This window comes from Macrotis lagotis, chromosome 4, assembly GCF_037893015.1.
Source record: "Macrotis lagotis isolate mMagLag1 chromosome 4, bilby.v1.9.chrom.fasta, whole genome shotgun sequence".
NCBI lineage: Eukaryota > Metazoa > Chordata > Mammalia > Peramelemorphia > Peramelidae > Macrotis > Macrotis lagotis.
The window spans coordinates 4,615,610-4,634,942 of record NC_133661.1 but is presented as its reverse complement, the minus strand read 5'-3'; the positions used below and the strand labels follow the sequence as shown (position 1 = coordinate 4,634,942).

Here is a 19,333-nt window from a genome sequence, read left to right as displayed (position 1 = left end):
TTGAACAGAGGATAGAATCATTTTTAACAGGCAGCCAAGAACCCTTTTGCCTGTAGGGCTTTATTAGCCATCAGAGGGCATTCTCTCTTCAATTTCCATTCAGATCATTAGAATATTACCTCTGATGAGCTTCAATATTTTTACTTGGGTGATTGCATTTATCCAATATTTCCATAAGGTGGAAAAGGGAAAAGAAGATTACCATCATTCTAGAATCTTTTCTCAACATTTCATCCTAGCAACCAAAGGGAGCTGTTGGTTCACAAAGCCAATTTTCCCATTTCCAAGCCTGACATAGCCTGTTATCCTTATCTCAGATGTCTGCCCTCTTTGAAACCTGAGTTCCAATCAAAGTTCAAGCTTCAGGTATGGACCTGGTGATGACTTTTGTGTCTATAGTCTGAGGTCTACCCTAATGAGTTTTTGAGATGTTCATCATCAAATGCTCAGTCCCCAGGAAGGCTAAGAATTCTTTTGTCTTGAGCACAACACAAGTCCTCCATGAGGTGGCCGCAGGTCCAAGCTTTTATTTCTTTCCAAGCAGTCAGCCTCTGACTCTGTTTCTGTCTCTCTGTCCCTCTGTCCCTCTCTGTCTCTCTATGTTTCTCTGTCTCTTTCTCTGTCTTTGTGTCTCTCTGTCTCTGTCTCTGTTTCTCTGTCTCTGTTTCTGTCTGTCTGTCTGTCTGTCTGTCTGTCTCTCTCTCTCTCTCTCTCTCTCTCTCTCTCTCAGAAACACACACATTTTCATACACACATAGAGAGGCCAAGAAACTAATTATTTATCAACTTTCAAAGGGTGCAGGAAGCAACAAATTGAAATGCTTTTCTACAGACAATTGTGACAAACAATGAGGACTTTTCCCCTTGATACAAAACAGAAAGGAATTGTGTGTGGGACTACCTGAGCAGAATTTGCATGGGGAGATATGGCCAAAAGAGTTATAGTTTGTTGGCTCATCTTCCTCAATTGAATTAATCTGGCTCTTGGACAATGGACATATAGTAAACATTGGGCAATGCTTGAATGAAAGGCCTGTTCTCTGTTATGGCTCAGATAATGTTGGTATAATTTCCCAGATACCATGAAATACCATCAAAAGAGGACTCCAGTGGAGGTAGAAGTCATTATATTATCAGAAGGGCACTTAGTCATCATGTATATTGTCTTATTTTAAACTCACCATAACTCTAGGATATGAATGCTCTCAGTATAATACCTATTTCATAAATGAGGCATAAATTTGAGGCAGACTGAAGTTTCTTGCCTAGGATCATGTAGCTAGTATATGCGACCATATTTAGGGTTTTTTTTGCAAGACAAATGGGGTTAAGTGGCTTGCCCAAGGTCACACAGCTAGGTAATTAAGTGTCTCAGGTCGGATTTGAACTCAGGTACTCCTGACTCCAGGGCCAGTGCTCTATCCACTGCAGCACCTAGCCACTCCTATGAGACCATATTTAAACTCAGGGTCAGTACTTTGTCCAGTACTTCCCCTAGAGGCCTATTTTTGTAGCCAGTTGATCTTTGACTATACCTCTAGCACAGAAAGTCCAGAATGAAATCACAAGAAACATAGGGAAAATGAAAATGTGTTAAATTCTGAAAAATATGTTAAATTAATTCTGAAAATATGACCATGACACCCTGTCAATGATTATTACATATTATTTTGCATGAGTGAGTTACTCTTTGCTTTAAATATAAGGATGACCTGAGGATTGGTTGTACTGATGTCTGACCACTCCTTCAGGTGGCCCTCAAGATGGATGAAAGGAAAGATAGATAGAGCGATAGATAGATAGATAGATGGATGAATGGATAGATGTATGATTGAATAGATTATAGATTGATGGATTAAAACACTGAAAGTATAAATGCAAACAAAGAAAGAATATAATTCTTACTTTGAATGACATTGCATTCTAATGGAGGAAAAAGTTTATGAAAAGGAATTGGAAAGCAGAATGCAACTCCTTTATACCTTTTATAGTTTACTTTTCTTGTTCCCTTATATGAAATCATAATTGTCACTCTGCGTTTTTTGGGTGCTCACCTTAGGCATAATAGATTTCCCTCTAACCTTAAATTTTTAATTCTGTGAGCTTTTATGTTTCAATTGTATTTCTTGAAAATATATTGTTGACTTTTCCCTCTCTATTCTTCTAACCTCTTCCACTTTATGGGTGAATTTATTCTATTTACATTCACAAATATAATTGCTTATTTCCCCTCTATCCTATCTGTTATACTTTTTCTTCTTTGTATTACTCACTCTCTATTTATTTTAACTTGCTACACATTCATTTTTTTTTCTGATTTTTAAAATCTTTTGTTCACCTTTTCTTTTTCAAATTAGTTATTTGTTTCTTGATGATTCCCTCTCTAAATCTAACCTCTTTTTCATATTCTCCTTTCCTCTCTTCCTATTCCTGTTTTTCTATTTTGTTGAATGTTATTGTTCTTTCATTATTAGAAGAGGACCTCTCAATGTGGGGCTTATTATATGAAGTGTTCAGTTGTGACTGATTAACCCAGTACAAATTTGGAAGCCTTTACTATAAGTGAGGCACAAGTAGTCTGTAGGGCATTTGGGATGAGGATGTCTCTGGATTTGCATGGCTCACATTTTCTTTGTGCTCATGCAATTCATCTTTGCTTGTGGAGCACAATGCCTTCTTTGATGTGAGCGTGCCATACTGAGTGGTCCTGTGCCAGAAACTCCTATGTCTCACAATGGGCACTTAAGTTCTTCAGAGAGACCTTGAAAATGTCCACATATATCTAGAACAGTAGATGAGACTTTTCCCCCAAGAAGAGCTGGATGAGGCAGCTTAGTGTCACAGTGATTAGAGCACTGAGTCTCAGGAAGACCTGAGTTTGAAGGTGAACTGAGACTCCTACTAACCATCTGAACTTGGCAAATCCCTTTTGTATGTCTCAGTTTTTCCAACTATAAACTAGGAATCATAATATGACTGTATATGTGTGTCTCACTAACACCATGCAATAATTTTATATTTTCTTTTCCCCCAGACATTGTATGTGCTTTTGAAGAAAAGTGCAGCCTCCTCCCTGCCCCATGTTTATAAGAGGAATATTTTATGAATCTGGCTTTTACTATGTCATCTTAGTAAATGCCTTTACTTGGAGCTAATTGTTTCAATGACTTGACTGCTAAGGAGAAACTCACTGGTGGCTACTCATGAGCTATAGTTTTAGGAGGCCTGGAGCCATTCCATCCTTGAAATTAAAAGTGGTGGTAGCTCCTCTGGGGACCCAAATTACAAACTCATGAGTGTTAGTAACTCAGAGAGGGTGCCATACAATAGAATTCAGATTCTGTATTTGAGGGGCACACCATTTAATTTATTGTATGAAATGGGTCATGAAAAGTCTCTGACATGGTTTTTTTCTTTCAAAGTCATGCTATCATGTTAAATTAAATTGGTTTGGTAAATGTTATGCAGACATTATTTTTTGCAATTTAAAACTTCTTATTATGAATGCTTTTCCCCTAGAGGAAAATGGTATACAGAGTTGCTGGCCATCTGTCATCCATGGAACGTTGATCACAGCCCAGCCTGGCCCTAGAGGTAAGAATGACTTCTTTATGAAATAACATATTTCTAGCCCAGCTTCCAAAGTCTACCCTGGGAGCTGCTATCTCTGTGTTGGATGACTTTAGGGCATCTGAAATCCAGCTTCCCCATATATCTAGCAGAGACAGAATTTCTACCCAGTTTAGTCCCCAAGTTAGCATATTTTAGAAAGACGAGTACACACAATTATCTTTCTTTAATCTGATCCTAAAATGGTGGGGTGTCTACTATTGATGTCAGAGGTGTTGAAAAGCAAATGTCAGTGAAAAGAACACTGGTCTATTCTCTCTCTCTCTCTCTCTCTCTCTCTCTCTCTCTCTCTCTCTCTCTCCCTCCCTCCCTCCCTCCCTCTCTTTGTCTCTCCCAAACACACATGCACACACATAGAAACTAATGATTTCTCAACTTTTGAAGGGTGCAGGAAGCACAAAGTTGAAATGCTCTTCTATAGGCAATTGTGACAAACAATGAGGGCTGTATTCCTGATATAAAACAGAAATGAATTGTGGGGGAGAGTATTTGAGCGGAATTTGAGAAAGGATAGGGCTCTGCCTCTGTTCCAGTGTGTTCTATTCCACTGTTGATGTGGAAAGAGGGAGGAAGAAGAGACTGGACAACATACTATTTGAGAACTTTTAGAAGAAATCAAGGATGGTTATCTGGGAGAAGAGAAGACTTCCACCTGTCACATGAAAGGAGAGTTGGTATTGTCCTTGGTCCCAGAAGCAGAAGCTCTGGCGTGGGGGAAGCTAACCTAAAGTAGATATAAGCTGGATGCCAGTTAAGCATCCTCACATGGACCTGAGCTCTCCACCAGTAGAATATGCTACCTGTTTTGGGGGCAAAGCCCCCCCCCCCAATGAAATTTTCTAGCTGAGTTTGGATGGCCCCTTGTCCAGCAGGTTGTGACAGGGATTCCTGTTCAGGTTTAGATTCCTCTTAATGAAGGTTCTCCATGCCCTGGCATTATTTGGTTCAATGCAGTAATAAAGTAACACATTTATGGAGGCAACTAGATGGCACTGAAGTGAATAGAGTGCTGAGCCTGGACTCATAAGATCTAAGTTCAAATTTGACCTCAGACATTTACCAGCTGTCTGATCTTGGACCAATCACTTTGCTCTCTTTACTTAGTTTCTTTGTCTGTAAAATGAGCTAGAGAAGGAAATGGGGACTGTATCTTTGCTAAGAAAATCCAAAACAGGTACATGAAAGAGGAAGGTAAGAATTAACTTTACCTGGTAATCATTTAAAAAAAGCCTACTATGAATAAAGTCCTCATTATTCATTAGACTGATTAAAGTAAATGTCGATCCTTTTGATTATGACATATATGACATACATGGTAATTATGACAATAATTCATTTCTCATTAAACATCCCTTTTTCACAAAGTATCCTTACCTTAGAAAAAGATAAGCAAAATGATAAATTTGATAGAGATTTTGAAGGCCTAAATCATCCTTTTGAGTCGGTAAGTGATATTACTGTCTCCCCTGTTTTAGAGCAGAGGGAAATGAAGGTCAGGAAGGTAAAGAATGTCCTTGTTCAAGATCACATATACAATCAAAACTGAAGTGGGATTTAAGAAGATGAGTTCTCAATCTGGAAGGGAGCTCGGAGTTCCACCCCTCCCATTGTATAGATCAGGAAATGGAAGTGTAATAACTCAGCCATGATCACCTCAGCAGTTAGCCTCAGAATTGGGATGGACACCATTCCAATGGGCAGTTCATCTGCTCTGGAGCCAATGTCCTTTCCGCTGCAGCCCCTGACTCTCATTTGCCTTCTTTCCTAAGGTCCAGTGTAAGCCTTAGCTTACTGTAGGCTTACTGAATGGGGAGAGGGATGCAGAATCTTTTGGAAGATTCTATTGCTCTGCTATTCATAGTTCAATCTGTGTCTACCTTTATATGTCAACACAGCTGGCACTGCCAGCTCATTTAACGTTTGTGAAAATAGAGATTTTTCACTTGTCTCTTTGTGGGTCCCTCATTTCTTTGCATGCTCTTGGGCCTTCTCAGGTTGTCTCCAAGTTGCCTCTAGTAAAGCTCCCCAGAGCAAGTATAAGGAAGAATGTTTGTAATAGACTAATTTTAACAATTATAATAATAAATGAGTTCACTGGGTGAGGGAGCCAGGGGATCAGATGACCTCTTTTTGTTTAACTGTGTGAACATGCTGGCCCACTCCTCTTGCTATTTTTTTCTTGCTTCTTTGATAAAACCTCTGCAAAGGGGTTCTTCATACTTGAAAGAAAAAGCAGAGCCATTAGACATTCCTGAGGGAAGAGTACTACCAGTAAATGATGCCTGGCTTTGCTCAGTAGCCCCCTTTGCTTCTGAGAGTTGGTTGGGCCTCTCAGAATGGCCCTTTAGCCCACCAAGATTTTTTTCTACACAGTCAAGGGACTGCAGAATGTGTCTAGGCTCAAGGCCAGGATTCTCATCCCTTTATTTGCACTATCCTCAGGATTCTTGGGAAGGTTCTTCTTGACACAAGATCATAATATCCTTATTAGCAACATAATTGGATGCAGCCAACATCTATTAAGCATCTTCTGCATTCAGTTGCTAGGATACCTGCCCTCCAAGGGGCTTCTGTTCTTCTGAAGGATAAGCATGGACACAGATAAATAAATACCAAGAAGTATGAGGAGTGAAAAGGCCTGCTTTTCCTGGAAAGTGACTCTTGAAATGTGCCTTCAAAGAAGCCAGGCATGCTGAAAGATCAGGTGAAGAGAATGCAGTTCCCAGAAGAACAAAGTGAGTGGGGGCAGGCCCTGAAAGTCTTTGGAATGCAGAGGGAGAAATAGGAGCAGGGGAGCAACTAATGGACCAGAAGCTCTGCTTTCAGACAGACTGGACCAGAGCCTGTGAAGGAAAACATCAGGAAATCAGTGGGGAAAGGTCAATGGGAACCTGAGAGAAGGGTCTGCTCACCTTTTGATCCTTGAGGGAGTAAAATGAATGAATGAATGAATGAATGAATGAATGAGTGTGGAAAGCACTGTGCTGAGTGCTAGGGACACCAATGGCAAAGGGAGGTAGCATCTTACCTTAAAGATCTCCTGTTTTCATGGGGAGACAGCACACAGGGAAGGCTTGAGATGTAAGTCAAAGGTAAAGGTCCCAGGGGCAGCATCATAGCAGGGCTCAGACTTCTTTCCTTCTTTGCCACTGATGTCATCATACAAGTTTCCAGTGATGAATACTATGGTAGTACCAAAGACCTTGGTGGAGGGAACTTCCTTTTCTTAGTGTTTAGGAGCTGCAGGAGCAATCACCAGACTGTATCTCCTCAGGCCCTTTGTCCCTGGATGACAGCTGAGGGGGTGAAGCTGGAATCATTGTTATTTCCAAGGCTGGTGGGTTTAGGCTCTTGGGTTGTCTCCCAAGAGATAATAACATCAGGGTATGAGGAGAGATTTATCCAAGGTCATACAGTTACTAAATGACTGAGGTTGCATTTGAACTCAGTTCTTCCTGATTTTAGCTTCAGTGCTCTATCTACTGAGACACGCTGGTTGTGAAGTGGTGCAGTGGATAGAACATCAGACCTGGAGTCAGGAGATCTTAGGTTCAAATCTTAGCTCTTCACTCTTACTAGCTGTATGACTTGTTTCAAGTCACTTCACCCTGATTGCTTTGCATCCAGGGCCATCTCCAGTCATCCTAATCCATATCTGGCCACTGGACCCAGATGACTCCAGAGGAGAAAGTGAGGCTGGGGACTTAGCACAGCAACACCTCATTCCAATCCAATTCATGTGCATGTCTTGGTGTCACCTCCCTGATGTCATGCTCTTTTTCAAGAATGAAGGAACAAGAGGATGATGGTCAAAGTGGAGGTGGTTTAGCTCACCTCCTATCTTCCCCTTTTACTGTCTCCTCTCTCACTTGGAGTGTTCTGGTTCTTCAGCTTGTCCTGTCCATGGCAGTTGGTAGGGTTGCCTGGCCCCTTCTCTCCCCAGATAACTACTATGACAAATGGGAGGGAAGCAGCAAAGGGAGGCTGGTGGTGTTGCACACCTACACAGACTGTGCCCATCTGCTTGATGGTGGCAGTTGGTTAGCAACTGTTGTGGTGGTGATGAGAAAGGTGGACCCTTTCTTTACAAAGGAGAAATGCGAAGATTTCTGAGGAGAGAGAATTGATTCCCTTTTGAACATGTAAAACTTGGAGTGTCCATAGGATATCCAGGTCAACTAGGAGCTACAGGGAGGCATTAGAAATAGTGGTCAGTATATTGGTATGTTCACTGACAGAAATGGAGAGAGATGTGAGGAGATGACAGTCTTTGAACCTAGGAAAGGGCTGAGATAAAAGTGAGATGGGAGAGGGAGAGACCGACACCACACACACACACACACACACACACACGGGTGGGGTGTGGGTGGTAGAGATTCAGGCCCAGAAAAGAACCATGAGGCTGAGGAGGGTAAATAAAGCAGAAGCAGAGGACTGAGGGATTAGCAGCAGATTGTCTCACACCCCAGGGAAGTGTAGATCATCCAGGAGATGGTGTTGAAAGTTGAAGTGGTCACAAAGGATGAAGACTGGGATAGGACCAGAGATTTCAGCAGTCAAGAGACTGATGGTCACCTTGGACAGAAATCTGGCCAATACTGGGCACCAAATCCTAGGTCCCCAGACCCACCTCGGAACCATTTGGCCTGTGATTTGGGATTGTCTAACTAGATAGAGTCAGAAATTGTGGGTAAGTAAAAGGAGCATTTATCCAAGGGAAGAGTGACATGTGATTTATTCTTGGATCAATCCTAACAAATAAGAGGGCAGCACAGAGTTGAGAAATCAGTTGGGTAGACAGGAAATCCAGGAATTAATGAAATCTGATTAGGCTAATGAAGCCTAAGTCAAAAGCAGTGAAGGTATTTATTGATCATGAATACCTCCAGCCCCCCAAAGACAAGGGGAATCTTTAGACTGATGACCATCAAATGATAAAGTTCCTAAAGATTTCTCTCTGGGGGGGGGGTAGTATAGGGAGGGGAAATATGGCAGCTGCTCCAGATGTTAATCAGAGTTTGTAGAATGAAGGAAGAAAAGGAAGAATGTTTCTTTGCAGGTAACAAAGGATTCTGAGGAAGCTACTCCTTCTTGACAATTTTAAAAGGATGATTAATAATAACTTATTCTTCTGTAGCACTTTCTGCCCATTAGTTTTGAAGCTTTCAATGACCCTAGGCAGTAGGTACTGCCAAGGTTTTTAATCCTATTTTAAAGATGAGGAAATTGAGACTCCAATTGGCCCTTATTCACAACAGCAGCAAGCATCTGATGGGATTTGAACCCAAGACTCCAGAACTCCAGGGCAAACAGGCTAGCCACGGTATCTCAATGCCAAAATAGAGATTCACAAATGAAGAAATATAGTTTTAGAGTTGGAAAAGCCTCTTTCTGCTTGCTGCTGCCAGATTCTAGTATCTCAAAATGAAAGCATAATAAAGCTAATTTGATTATTATGAAAAATGCAATTGTTACTGTTGAGACAAAGAGAGTGATTTAATTAAAGATCACAGACAGTGCATTCTGAAACCCGGCCCTGGGACATTTCTGGGTAATGAGTCGCCTCCGGGGCTGATCATCCGGCTCTGCTGAGGTTTCCATCCTGGAGCTCCTGGCTGCCCCTCCCTCCCCACACTGCCACTCCCCATACTCCCTCCCCCTGGGGGGCTGGGCTGCTGTGGAGGCTGCTTGTGGGGCTGGAGGAGGCTCCTTAGGCTTTTAGTCTTCTGGGGGCTGATGCAAAGAAGGCTGATGCCAAGGAGGGAGCCAGAGGCACCAGGATAGGTGCAGCAGCCAGGCACTCTGGAAGCAAGATGCATTTCCCTTTAGCTCCAGGTCAGTCCATAAACATATATTAAATGCTTATTGTGTACCAGAGCTTGTGCTACCACCCCCTGCCAAAACCCAGTTCAGTCCCCACCATCAGAGAGACAACACGCAACAAACTCTGGATAAATTGTAGTTGCTGTTCAGTCATAACCACTCTTCCTTATCCACTCTCTGTAACCCCATTTGAGGTTTTCTTGGCAGAGATGCTGGAGTAGTTTGTTATTTCCTTTTTTCAAGTTCATTGTGCTGATGCAGAAACTAAGACAGACTGGATGAAATGACTTGACCAGGGTGACATGGCTTAGTCCTCTCTCTACTATTCCACAAATAATCTATAGAAAGGTTCAATTGTTGATAATCTCATTGTGAAGGCCCTAATCAGGGGTAGTGGGTGTAGGAGAGGTTGGGAAAGGCTTGCAATTGAGGATGGACTTTGAACTGAATCTCTGGAAAATCAGAGAAGCCAGAAGGAAGAAAGAGGGAGGGTGAGCATTTTGGGCATGAAGTAATTTTGGTCAGTGACAAAAATGAGGAGTCTAGTGGCCCTGGGACAGAGTTTGGGGAGGGGAGCCTTGGAGATAGAAAAGACCCAGGTGATGGAGAGTTTTGAACACCTGATATAGACTTTTCTACTGGATCCTAGAGGTGCTGGGATCTTGCAATTAGGAATCAGCCTCAAAGGTCATGCACCTAGTACAACTTTCTCATTCTAGATAAGGAAACTGAGGCTCAAGGGGTGAAGCAACTTGTCTAGGGTCTCACAGTTGCCATGTGTGCTGCATTAAGATTTTGAGAGACAGACTTTAAAACCCCCTTTGGTCCCCAAGGAGAGTTTTAACTTGGTCTCACTGGGTTTGGTAGGATTGGCTGCCTGCCTGCTGGCCAGATGTGAAATGAATTGTGATGCAGAAATTACATCTGAAACTAAAGAATGAGTTGGTCTCCAAAGGCAGGGGTGGGATCAGGAAAAGTGGGTGGAAGTGATTCTGGAAGGGGATTGACAGGGAAGGAATGGAGACTCAACCATGTATTGCTAGAACTCTGTAGCAAAGACATTCCATGAATGTGAAAGAAGCTCCTTGTCCATTCTCAAGTCCTTGGGGGCACTTGAGAACTTGGGGGAGCCTAGGCACTGTATCTGCTGCAGCATACTCCACTAAAAGGGTCCTCAGCAGATTACTCTGGCATCAGTGAGACTCAGGAAAAGAAGCAAGTTATCTTCCTCCTGATTGATAATCACCTTTCTTCTACTTTGAGAGAGTGCCTTTCAGCAACACATTTTACAGCAGTTCATTAATTCTCACAACCTCACCATGATGGACATATGGTAAGAGTCACATTTCTATTCTCCAGAAGGGGAAATGCACAGGAAGAGATCAGTTGATTTATTGGCCTGTGGTCAGATTAGGAGAAAACAATGGGGTGGTAATAATAACCACTCAGGCTATTAGACATCTACCTGCTTCTCTACCCACTGGCTCCAATGCTGAATTTGTACCTGAATAGCATTTCCTCTAGGTAAGACATCCATTCCCATTCTCTTAATTTTTCTATCTTTAAGACTGTTTCCTTTAATAAAATTCCGTTCCCACACCCCGCTTCCCAACAGAAACCACGTCTTGCCACAAATAACTACTCTTTGTTCCTGGGTCACTTCCTCAATTTTCATTTGCACTAGTGGGTTAGGGTCTCATGGTGTAGTTGACTTCTCTTCCCCTCAGGATTCTGAGGATTTGGGTTAGCAATATTGACTCTTATTAGCCTCCACCACTGTATTTCTGGAATGTCCCATTAAGAATAGGAGATGAATAGAAAAGTGTTAATGCTTCAGTTCATGGAACCCTTCTGGGGTTTGTTTGGATTTATCCCTTCTGATGGCACAAGAATATTACATAACTAAATATCAAGTGAGAAAGACTATTTAAGACCCAGTCAACATGGAGTCTATTTTGCTTGACTTTGCATTTTTGTTACAAGGACTTCATTTTTCTGTCTTGGAGGGAGGGTTATAAGAAGGAGAAAAGACAAATGCTTGTTAATTCAAAAAAGAAAATTCCTTCACATTCATATACAAGAATGTTTTCCTCCATTCCACATTGATGGATGGCTCCAACTTGTCTTTAGAGACTCATTTTCCTAGAGTTGCCCTCTCTCACCCCACACTCCAGACAGACTGCCCCATTTTCTATTCCTTGTATGTGACATTCCATCTTCCAAGTCTGGTCCACCAGAATGCTCTCTTTCTTCACCTCTGCCCCCTAGAATTCTTAGTCTTTCTACTCTTCATCTCCCTTCATCCCCCAGTGACTTGTGCTTTTCCTAACCGGAAATCATTTTTTCACTTCCTTAACTGGAATCTTTTGGGCAGAATGCCCGCCTCCCCAAGCCCTCCCCCAGTGAGGGCAGTGACACTCTTGTCTTCAGATAACCACTTCCTATCAAGCACATCCAACAGATGCTTAATGAATGCTTTTCTAATGATTGAGTTGGAAGGACTAAGGGGTCTTTTTTTGGGGGGGGAGACCTGTGATTTCACTGGTGTTGGCAAGTGCAATTGAGAAACTCTCTGCTAGGCGTCTGCCTGGGCTCTTCCAGTGCTACCGTGGGAGCTGTCCGTGGTTCTGAGAAACAATCCGACTGTGGGAGAGACGGGACTTCATTTAGGCCCAGGCCTGGACTCCTTGGCGGGCTCTTTCATCATTAAGCATTCTTCTTTTGTTTGCTTCTTGGACAATTCAGTTTGATGATGTTTTTGAACTGAGCTGAATGCCATGGCTGCCCTGTCTTCTTGCTTCTATAATTGACCTCACTACTTTTATTCATGCTCTTTGATCACTAACTTCGGAGAATATCTCCTTTTTGAAGAGCCCATGTTCATTCCCAAACAGCAGCTCTGCAGGCCGACATCCTGGTTCCGCGGAGCTCCCTGCCCACCTAGTGATGTGATCCTAGCAGCACTGGAGCCTTATGCTATTCATTAAGGTGTTAATGTGATTGTGAAACAGCTATTTTAACGGTTTGATGGAATTCAGTGTTTCATCTTGGTGAGGAAAGCTCAGGAGGGGCAAGGGAAAGCTACAACACTGAGCACGTTGGAAGAATAGAAGGTGGCAAAAAGGGAAAAAAGCATGTGGCCTGTGCTGGCTAAGGGGACTTCAGGGTGTAATATAATTTAGAGCCAGCCAGTTTACTGTGATGTCTCTGCTCAAAATGATCTTCTCCCAGGCTAATGGCGTCACACATTCCTGCCTTTACTAATCTCTCAGTTCTGATTAGAATATTCAAGCATGGCCCCCAGAAGCTGGTCGAGCAATTACAGGGACGGAGACAGAAGCCCCATCAAATTAAGCAGATGTTAGGTCTGTGCAGATAATCGATATCAGCAATGTTCAGAGGAAGATGCAGCCTGGGCAAGTGAATTGGGAGCACAGTTCTTGTGGGCCAGCAGGAGCCCCAGGTGGGGTTGCAGAGGATCAACAATTGCAGTAGAGAACTGACTTGCCTTTATTGTGATGTTTCCACATAGCACCTACTCATTCTTCTCCTGCATACTGGCCCTGCCTTGGTCCCTAAGCAATTTATCATGGAATGTTGAGAAATAATGGAGTCTATCTCTCTTTCTCTCTGTGTTGCTTTCTATCTCTCTCTCTCTCTCTCTCTGTCTCTCTCTCTCTGCCTCTCTCTTTCTGTCTCTCTGTCTCTCTTTTTCTATGTCTGTCTGTGTCTATCTGTCTGTCTCTTTCTGTCTCTTTGTCTCTCTCTACCTCTCTGTCTGTCTCTATCTCTCTGTATCCCTTTCTCTGTCTCTGTTTCTGTCTCTGTCTGTCTGTCTCCATCTGTCTGTCTCTCTCTTTCTCTCCCTATCCCTGGAGAATGGTCTTTTAAGTGAACTATTTTGCTGATGAATTCTATTCCAAAATGATTAACTTGTAGCCAGAGAACATTACTGTAGATGAGGAAAGTAGCAATGCAGAAAGTCTAGTGGGGACTAACTCCTTTATTTTCCAGACACACAAGGAAAATGTGAGGGAGATGACATCTATCTGCATGTAAATACATCAAGTACAGATTGAGTCCATGTGGGGTGAGGATTCTGTCAATTTAAAGGCAGCTATCTGAAAGTGGAATGGGCTGCCTGGAGAAATGGTGAGTTCTCTTTTATGAATGTATTCAAGTCAATAAAAACTATGCTATATACTGGAAATACAAGTAAAAGTATTAAAAATAAGCCCTTTGCCTTAAGGAGCTTACATTCTAGTGCTGAACATTCTGGAACTGAAAAAGGAGATGGGAGAAGGGTAGAGAGGAGAGAAGGAATGAGAAGTAAAGTCCCAAGCATCAGGAGTATAGCTTGGAGTGGAATAAAGACATAGCTAGTTTGGACAACCTCCTTAAAATAAAGGTTTTTAATTAGTATATGCCTTTTGGGGTGTGGTGCAGAATTTTAAATACTTTCTTCAAAATTTGACAATGACGGTATACAAAATATTCCATTATTTCTGTGATCTCATAGGTGTGGACATTCATTCTTTTAGTGCTAATTTTACCCCATCTATGCCTTCCTGTCCTTGGCACTTTTCATTCATGTCCTTCTCGACATAACTGCTGGGATTCTACCCAATATGCTGGGGGTGGACCATGATCTTTTACACCTAGATGATATAGACTAGCCATTGATCTTACTATGTGACCAACCCATCTTCTTTTTAACTCACATTTCCTTGATGGGTGTCCCTTGACTCTGCTGCTCCTATGTCATATGCTTGTAATGCACTTGCTGCCTGAGCACACCATCCACGAACTTCTGTGTCATCCTATGGATGATGTCAACATTCCATCCTTTGGAGACATTGTGTTCTATGTCTTTTCAAGAAAACCAGTAGTATTTTGTATTTAGAAGACTAGCTCTTGGTTTCTGGAAAAATTATGAAACTGTTGCTATTATCCAGCCTTCTCTTCCTCTTGTTCAATTATATTGTGCTATAGAATCCATATAAAATTGAATCACATAATTTCAGAGTTTGGAGAGACCTCATTGGTCATCTGCTCCACCCCCTGCATCATGGAAGCAGAGTAGTGCAAAGGAAAGAATGATGACTTTGAAGTCAGAAGCCCTACAATGGAATCTCTAATCTGCCATTTGCTGTTGGTCTAATCTTAGAGAAATCAGATAAAGTTTCTGAGTCTGTTTCAGTTACCTGTAAAATTAACCAGCTGAATTAAATGATCTTTAAAGTTTCTTCCAGCTCTGAGTTTAGGATTCTAGATTTAGAATTTGAAGGAATCTCAGAGATCATCTTGTTTAAATCTCATATTCCAGAGACAAGGACACTGAGATTCAGAGAAGAGCCTTAAAGGACTGAATCAGGATTCAAACTCAGGTTTTGTTTTGTGTTTCACTCTATATTCAGTGGCTTCCCCATTACATCACACTTGGTATTCCAAAGCTTTTCTTGTCCAAAGTGTGTGCCCCCACCCTGAACAAGCTAAGTCAGATTCAGAAACAATGCTCTCCTGAACTTTCTCCTTATCTAATCACTCCTTCTCTCTCTCCTTTCTTGGCTCCATAGACATTTCCTAATCACTTAAAATAGGTATTTACCAATTTTCTGTCTTTGGTTCTCTCCTTGTCTCTCTCTTCCCTCTTTTACCAATATCAGTAACTCTCAGGACTTCAACTATCATCTCTCACCAAGGTAGATTAATGAATAGACACAAAATGAGGACAATGATGTTTGTCCTTCATTCTTGAAGAAGACTATGACATCAGGAAAGTGATGCTCTGACAAGCAAGTGAATTGGATCTGAGTGAGGAGGGTGCTGTGCTAAGTCACCAGTTTCACTTTCTCCTCTGGAGCCATCTGGGTCCAGTGCTCAGATATGGATCAGGATGACTGGAAATGGTCCTGAATGTGAAACAATCAGTTAAGTGACTTGTCCAAGGTCATCCAGTGTCAACTGTCTGGGGTCAAATATGAACTCAGGTCCTCCTGACTCCAGGGCTGGTGCTCTAACCACTGTCCCACCTATCTGGCACATAGGGAATCTAAAAACTGGGAGTGTCTTATATGGTGGTTGTAGATTTTTTAATTTGCATTTCCTGCTTTGTCATATTTGATGTCTTTGTATTGTTTCGCATTTGTTACCAGCATATTAGGTAATGTTTTGCTACAATCTGACTAGAAATGGTTTAGAAAAGATTTTTTTACAGAGTTGAATTCAAGTTCAAAGTGATCCAGTTTGCAAAAGTGAATGGAAATCATGCTGCTGAATGTCAGTTTGATCTTCCTCCAACTGAGAAAACAATCTGAGACTGGCTCCAGGAAGAAGAAAACCAATTAAAAACATCCCAGCAGAAGAAGGCCATGAGAGGTAAGGGAGACAAATGACCTGAGTTCAAGAGGGAATTGAAGAGATGAATTGAAGAGCAAAGGGCAATTGGAATTCCTATGTCCACAAAGATGGTTCAGCAGGAAGTCAGAAGAATGGCTGATGAAAAAGAAGTGACTGATTTCCAAGGAGGACACAACTGGTGCTTCTGTGTCCACACTCCAGACTTGGCAAGGAAGTGCGTGGGGTCAACCACAAGACTAGAGCAAAGGCAGGAGAGCAGTCAGAACTTCTTCTGAGACAGCGATTTGTCATCAAACACAGAGGAGGATGAGCTCATGGATGGGAGTATTGACAGGGATGAGGAGTTGTAGGAATTTTATGATGAATAAAACTTGAGTTCAATAACTTTATGTAATACTTTTTTTTTCAAATTTCAGACCCCCAAATTAAGATGCATCTTATGCATGGGAGTGTCTTTTACATGGGAAAACATGACACTTAATAAATATTTATTTCTTGAGGCAGCTAGGTGTCATAATGGGGCCTCTAATCAGGAAGAAGGATTCAAATCTGGCCTTATATGTTCACTAGTTATGTGACCTTGGGCAAATCGCTTAACTTAATGCCAACTTGCATCTGCTGCCCTACCAGTTGCTTTTTTCCTACTCCAAGGAACAAGATACCCCTCCCACATTAAACTCATTATTATTACTCCCCCCAAGCAGTTAACTCAAGTCTTAATTGAAGCCACCTCCTTCAGCCTTTTCACCCCTCCAATTGGATGGTTGGGGGGTGGAGGATAGGTGGATCCCTAAACTCTTCTCATTATCTTTCTTTATTGAGGACAGCAGCTGACCTCTCCGTTCTCTCCTTCTCTCAGCTTCTGTCCTGCCTGGTTTCAGCTCCAAGAAGCAGAATGTCTCTGAACTGGTACCTCCTGGTAGCTCCTCCTCCTCACCTTTCCTGCCTCCTTTTGTGTGTCCCCCCCTTTAGACTGAAAGCTCAGTTTTTAATTAATTGTATCCCCAGTTGATTATTAGAATGCCTGATACATAGCAGACATTTAATAAATGTTCATTGAAATTCTAACATCTTTTAAGTGACCTCTGCCTCCCTCACTTTCCTCAACTGTAGTATGGAAATAATGATCATATCCACCTCTCAGGATTATTGTGAGATTCAAATGAAATATTTGTAAAGTGCTAAGCAAATTGTAGGTCCTCAAGAAATGTTTATTTACTTCCTTTCATTTCCTTACCTGTCTTGTATATAAACTATGCTGAAATTTTCATCTGTAACCATCATTTTGTTCTGAACTCTAGAGCCATATGGTTCTCCAGCTTAGGCACACATCCCTCATGGGGACTTACCCTCATCGAGGGAAGGATCAATCTGTTTAATACATCGAATTTGTTTTTTATTGTTTAAACATTTTGCCTCATTTTTTTTTTAACAGTACCCTTTATATATAACTTGAATTTCTGTATGTAGCTTTTTTCCCCCTCACTCAATCCAAGAAGATATCCTTAGTAACAAAGATTAAAAAGGGAAAGTGAGGGGGGAGTGTGGTTCATCAAAACCAGCTGAAACATCCACTACATCCACAGTTCTCCACTTCTACAGTGGAGGAAAGAAGGACTCCCCCCTCCCCTATTTTCTCAACTCTTTTCTTGGGCAAGCTTGGTCATTAGAAATACAGACTATGGAGTGTTACCCTTTTTACTTTTTTCCCCCCACTTTCAATATAATTGTTCCTGGGTATGTGATTGCCTCTGCCTACTTCAATCTGTAGCAGTTTATGAGTTCTCTTAATCCTGAGACTTAGATTCTTCCAATTCTTTTGTTTCCTGCAGATTGTAGATGCCTTTAACTATATTTTCCTCATTCTTCTCATCTTCCTCTAAGTTTCTTGTATCTGCCAATTTTTGAGTCACTGTAATGCCTCATGGCTCAGCATACAGAGTGTTGAACCTAGAGTTGGGAAGACACAACTTGAATTTGAATTTGGTCTCCTGTGCTTACTTAGCTGTATGACTCCAGGCAAGTCACATAACCATGTTTACCTCAATTTCCTCTTCTGTAAAATGGACTAGAGAATGACATGGCAAATAACTAGTATCTTAGCCAAGAAAATCCCAAATAGGATCATCAAGAGTCTGAAAAATGGGGGTGGCTAGGTGGCGCAATGGATAAAACACTGGCCCTGGAGTCAGGAGTACCTGGGTTCATCTCTGGTCTCAGACACTTAATAATTACCTAGCTGTGTGGCCTTGGGCAAGCCACTTAACCCCATTGCCTTGCAAACCCCCCCCAAAAAAAGAGTCTGAAAAATGATTTAAGAGAAACAAATTCCATTTATACATATCCCTAGATCTATTGGGTCCTCAATTGGTGCTCTACCCTTTTAAAAATGAGATAGGAGTGCCATATGATTTAAAGAACCCTAAATTTAAGTTAAAAAAGCTATATGAGGGAAAAGAGTCAGCAATTAAACTCGTAACATTCATTCATGTTGCCAAGTGCCAGTGCACAAAATGTGTGTAATAAATAGAATAAATACAAGCTGGATGTAAATTATACTCCAAGGCTTAGAAATGTGTATGTGTATTTACAATTCTTATTTAATTCTCACCACACCCCATTTCCCATTTTTCAGATGTGGAAACTGAGTCTGGAAGAAGACAAGCAATACGCCCAGATCAATGAACCTATTTGGACTTCAAGTTCTTCATCTACAATACAAGGGGGTTCTCTCTGGTTCCTTCTAGCTCTAACTTCATATCTCTCTATAATACTTAGGCTACAAGGGTAAATAGATATTGTTAACATTTCAGGCTTGTAGTCCAAGGAATTTGTGGATGACACAATTGCCTTTTTCAGAAGTCCCAAAGACAAAATTCACAGGTGACCAGTGCCATTAAGGAACTATTGCCTGTGGCTTTGTTGTCATTCTAAATGAAAACAAAAGAGCAAAAATCCAGGACTCAAATTGTCATCTTTCTATCCTGTGATCTGGGACTCACTCCTGACTCAGTTTCCAATGAAAGTTCTTTATAAATGAGCCTCTCTGGTGACATGCTGATAGTACACCTGCCCTTAACTAGAAACATAGCAGTCAATAAAATGAGATAAAAATCATTGTTTCTGGTCTTTTTTTGATTTTGGAAGATTGAAAGTATTGCTTAGGTCATGTTTCCTTAAACTGGGAAGTCAGCTGCCTTCTCTCCCCTGCTCTGAGTTAGAAAGCATCCATAATCCCTTGCATCCTTTGTCACTAGTCCTGAGGATGCTGCTGCTTGAATCATCAAGTTCCATCATGGCATCCTCCCTAATCTGTTGCCCCACTCCTTGTCTGTTGAATTATTTCAAGTTTCTTGTTTCCATTGAATCTATTTTGGAAAATGCCAGTCCAGATATTGGTTTTTTATTTCTCCAGTGGTATCTTATCCCCTCTGGGTATTAGAATGCCAACCCTGCCTTCCCTCTTATTATTCTTCCTTCTTCATTGGCATTTTATGATACACCCCAATTTGGCAGCCTT

The 19,333-nt window shown here is 41.6% G+C and overlaps 1 long non-coding RNA gene across 2 annotated transcripts; it reads left to right on the top strand.

Annotated features, from left to right (window-relative positions):
- Nucleotides 1-248: 248 nt before the first annotated feature.
- Nucleotides 249-18,930, top strand: LOC141522943 (uncharacterized). Of its 2 annotated transcripts, XR_012478255.1 has the most exons (5): nucleotides 249-366; nucleotides 3,520-3,594; nucleotides 13,468-13,605; nucleotides 17,646-17,832; nucleotides 18,449-18,930. It is a non-coding gene; the product is annotated as an uncharacterized LOC141522943 (long non-coding RNA). The 2 variants fall into 2 exon arrangements; XR_012478254.1 differs by lacking the exon at nucleotides 17,646-17,832.
- Nucleotides 18,931-19,333: the final 403 nt, after the last annotated feature.